Below are 4,878 nucleotides of genomic sequence, written 5' to 3' on the forward strand. Positions count from 1 at the left end.
AAATGGAGCTGCCAAACATCCAAAGGAGAGATTATCTACTTAATTAAAGGTTTTTTTCCTCCCTCTAAGACCTTCAGCCAATCAGAACTCAAGTGCCAGAGAAAGATTGAGTCAATCAAAAGAACACTCCAGGATCCTCCCAGACAAATGCAGAAGAAGGGGACCAGGAGAAAGAGGACAAAGAAAGAAGCAGGGGGAAGAGACATAGCAAATCCCCTGCACATAATCACTGTGTGGAGTCTCTTACCTCCCTCTTGCCGATCCCCTCCCACCACAACCTTCTCCCACCCATGCACGCTTACACAGACACACACACACACACACAAACACACACACACACACACACACAGCCTGGTCCCCAAAAGGGATCCAGAAGGCACTGTGCTTTCCTGGTTGTCCTTTGTAGCACTTTGAGACTGAATTTGCATTCAGGATAGCTTTTTTCCAGAAAAAAATACACCAGGTGCAGGTGAACCTCCACCCTCTGATTTGAGAATGTGGGGATGCAGTCCTACCATCCAGTGTATTCTCTCTCTAAGCTAAAAGGCTAGAAACTTCAGGAAGCCTGATGGTTGTTTCTTCCTTTCAACTTTTCCATCACACAATTACTTACTGAATGCCTGTTTCATTCTCGACGCTACACTAGGCATTGTGGAAATTTGTAAAAACTAAAACGTGATTTCTGCTGTAACAACATTTACAGCCTAGTAAGGTGACAATAAAAGAATGCAGTTTAATAAACTATTAAATAGCTACAAACTGCCTATATAGTGTAGACTTATTTAAGGGAGGTTTTCTGAAGAAGGTAGAATTTGCGTTTTGAAGAAGGGAAGAGATTTCAATAGGCACACAAAAGTAATCTCAAAATCCCTACTTTCTTAAACTTGGGTGGTGGAGCCAGGAGGGGACCCAGGCCCTTGCTGACACTCCCCTGGGACTGTATTCCTTCTGTTTCCCTAGGGAGGAGGGTGGCCTCAGCCACAGTGCTGGGGATCCTCAAAGGGCTCCAGACTGATGTCCATGTGGCCATATGGCCCCGTCTTTTTTTTTAATTTTCAATTAATTTTTGTGGGTATATAGTAGGTATATATATTTGTGGATTACATGAGATATTTTGATACAGCCATACAATAAATAAATAAAAACCACATCAGGGTAAATGAGTATCCATCACCTCAAGAATTAATCCCTTGTGTTACAAACCATCTGATTATACTCTTAGTTACCATGTACAGTGAAATTATTATTGATGATAGTCACCCTGTTGTGCTATTGAATACTAGGTCTTAATCATTCTTTCTATTTTCACACTTATTTTAGCATCCACATCACCTATCTTAAGGTCTGCCTGAGACGATGGTCTTTGTTCTCTTTTTATTCTTGTTCCTCTTGCTCCCAAACCCTCTCTGGTTAGACTGAACCAGAAAATAAAGAAGTAATACACAAATTCACTTTCTGTATTACCTGGGCCAGATGATTTAGTGGTCTTTACCTCAATATCTTAACTGTGTAATTTTGTTTTACACATGGAATCTTCTAGACCAAGTCTTTATTTGGGATTCCAAATCTTATTGTGAGATGAGCTTGCTCAACTGTGGTTCCTACACAAACAACTTTAGGTTATTCTCTGTCTCTTCATTCAGAAAGGAAGCAGCAGAGTCTCTTTCAGGCCAAGAGTCAGGTCCTAAGAAGGTAAGGAGCGATGGCTCCTGGATTTCAGCCTTGACTCTTCCCTGACCACAGTTTTTGCCATTTATTTGACTAGAGAACTCCTAAGAGAGACAAAAATTCATTGGGTGGTAGAGCAGATTTGGGCAGTTTTTGTGTGAAAAGGGAGAGCTGATTTAAAATGAGTTGATTGAGGTACTATCCCATGCCCTCAGAATTTCTTCCACAAAGGAAAAAGTTAAGACTTTTATTGTTTGTCTATCTATTTACTTATTTTTAGAGACAGGGTCTCACTATGCTGTCCAAGCTGGTCTCAACCTCCTGGCTTCACAAGATGATCCCGCCTTGGTCCAATGTGCTGGGATTACGGGCATCAGCCACCACGACTGGCCTACTTTTATTGTTTTGCACGAAATTAATATATTCTTATAATAAAAACTTAAATATGACAGAAATAAAGAGTGCAAATTCCCTTTGATGACCTGCCTTCTCCCCTCTAGGATGACAGCAGTGAAGTTTTAGATGTTCTATCAGGAGGTTTTATATGCATATGTAAATGTGTATACACATATTTTTCACAAAAATGAGATTATATAAATTATATTTTACAAATTGCTTTTCTCATTTAATAATATACAACTTCCTATGTTAGGGTCTAAAGATCTCTCTTACTCTCAATTTCTTAAAGAGCAGGATAGTATAAACTGTCAGGTTACAAGTAATCTGATTTTGCTCAATATTTAGGTTGTTTTCAGTCTAATAAAGGAATTGGCAGTTTTTTATTTCTTTTGTTGTTGTTGTTGTTATTTTTCGGGCATTTAAAAGGCAACTTTTTCAACACCTGTGAAAAGAAGAGAACAACAAAAAAAGGCAACTTTTAAATTTATTTCAGTTTGAATTGAAGTATTGCTACTTTAATCACCTTGATACTAGAGGAGGGCCTTTCTCTTAGCTTCTGGTGTTGCTGGCGATCCTTGGCATTTCTTGGCTTACGGATGCATCACTTCAATCTCAGCCTCTGTCATCGCATGGTGTTCTTCCTTTCTTCTCCTCCTCTCCCTCCTCTTCCTCCTCCTCCTTCTTCTTCTTTTTCCTTCTTTCTTCTTCTGTTTTTTTTTTTTAATTTTTATTTATTTATTTATTTTTAGAGACAGTGTCTCGATTGTCCCCCAGGCTGGAGTGCAGTGGTGCGGTCATAGCTCACTGCAGCCCTAAACTCCTAGGAACAAGTGATCCTCCTGCCTCAGCCTCTTGAGTAGTTAGGACTACAGGTGCACACCACCACATCTGGCTAATTCTTACATATTTTTTAGAGACAAGGTCTTGCTATATTGCCCAGGCTAGTCTCAAACTCCTGGCCTCAAGCGATCCTTCCATCTTGGCCTCCCAAAGTATTGGGACTATAGGTGTGAGCCACTGCCCCTGGCCTCTTTTCTTCTGAGAAGGACACTATTTGTGTTGGATTAAGAGCCCACAGTACTCCAGCATGATCTCATATTAAATTGACTAATTACATCTGCCACAACAACTCTATTTCCAAATAAAGTCACATGTTGAGGTAGTGGAGCTTAGGGCTTTCATACATCTTTTGGGAGGACACAACTCGGCCCATAACACATAGGACACTTACCTTTAAACATTTCAATCTAAAAACTCCAACAGGCAGGCATAGTGGCTCACGCCTGTAATCCCAGTACTGGGAGGCCAAGGCAGGTGGAAAACCTGAGCTCAGGAGTTTGAAACCAGCCTAATCAGCATGGCAAAACTCTGTGTCTACCAAAAATACAAAGGTGCTGACTCATGCATGGTCAAAGGTGGTGAATCTGGTGTGGTGACTCATGCCTGCCTGTGGTCCCAACTTTGGAGGCTGAGGTGGGAGGATCACTGGAGCCTGGGAAGTCAAGGCTGCAGTGTGCCGTGATCACACCACTGTACTCCAGCCTGGGAGGCAGAGTGAGACCCTATCTCAAAACAACTACAACCAAAACACCCCCAAAGACCCTGCAGCAAACCTTGAACCCGTATTCAGCTGTTGTATAATTTCAGATTTTATCACATTGGACCCTTTTACCTGGGTGGTCAAATCCCACACAACAGGTGATGGAAAGTTCTGTGATTCCGGAGCCTGCACTGTGGGTATTGAGCCCTTTCTAATTGAGCCATTTGAGTTATTTTGAGGAGAACTCATCAATTATTTACCGGAGGGGCAGGTGCTTGACTGATGGAGGAGGAGTGAAACTGATGAGCCGGCTGTTCTATGTACAGACTTTTAATCAATAAGCCTCACATCTCACTTGCTCCCTCTGTTGTATCTGGGGCCTCCAGCTAAAAGCTCCTCCTATGGACTGCCCAGTGCCCTTGGCTACCTCCCCCTCCACACAAACCCTAGGCAGTAGCTGCTTCTTTCTGGTTTCATTACCCTTGCCTTATCTCTAACTTCAAAAAGTTGGTTGACAGCTTCATTTGCTGATGGGCCCATTCATTTTTTTCACCACTGTAAGTTTTATTTATTTCTATGTTATTTTTCATTTTTACAGTAGGGCGGGGTTCCAGTAGTGAGAGGGAAAAACTGTGTTCACTTCGTTTCCTAAAACTTGTGAATATATATACTTAAAACGTTAATCGCTATTACCAAATTGCCTTTCCTTTTCAATATTTATATTTCTGTATTCTTTTTCTTCTTTTGTTGCATTGACTAAACTTGAATATGATATTGCTGATAGTAATGGGCCTCCTGATCTTATCCTATTTTGGTGGAAATGCTTCTAATATTTCATCATTCAATAAGATGTTTTGGAGGCCATTATCCTTACTGAAATGACTCAGAAGCAGAAAGCAGAAAACAGCACGTTTTCACTTATTAGTGGGAGCTAACAATGAGTACACGTAGACACACAGAGTGGAATAATAGACATTGAAGACTCCAAAAGGTGGGAGGGTGAGGAGCCTGGTCCTGAAATTGTACTTTCTGGTTGTTGCTGGCACAAATGATTTTTTAATATGCACTTTGTATTCAGAAACCTTATTCACTTCAATTCTAACATTTTGTGAGATATTGGTTTACGTTTTTTATATTGACATGTGATCTGAGAATAGTGACTGTTTCTTCCTTTCATTTCTTGTTATAACAATAACACTCCTAACACTATAAGGAGTTTTACTGTGTCAGTTAAGACCTCTAGTTCAATAGAATAGAAATAATGATAGTGG

Source organism: Cebus imitator, unplaced genomic scaffold (assembly GCF_001604975.1).
Source record: "Cebus imitator isolate Cc_AM_T3 unplaced genomic scaffold, Cebus_imitator-1.0 Scaffold71, whole genome shotgun sequence".
Taxonomy (NCBI): domain Eukaryota; kingdom Metazoa; phylum Chordata; class Mammalia; order Primates; family Cebidae; genus Cebus; species Cebus imitator.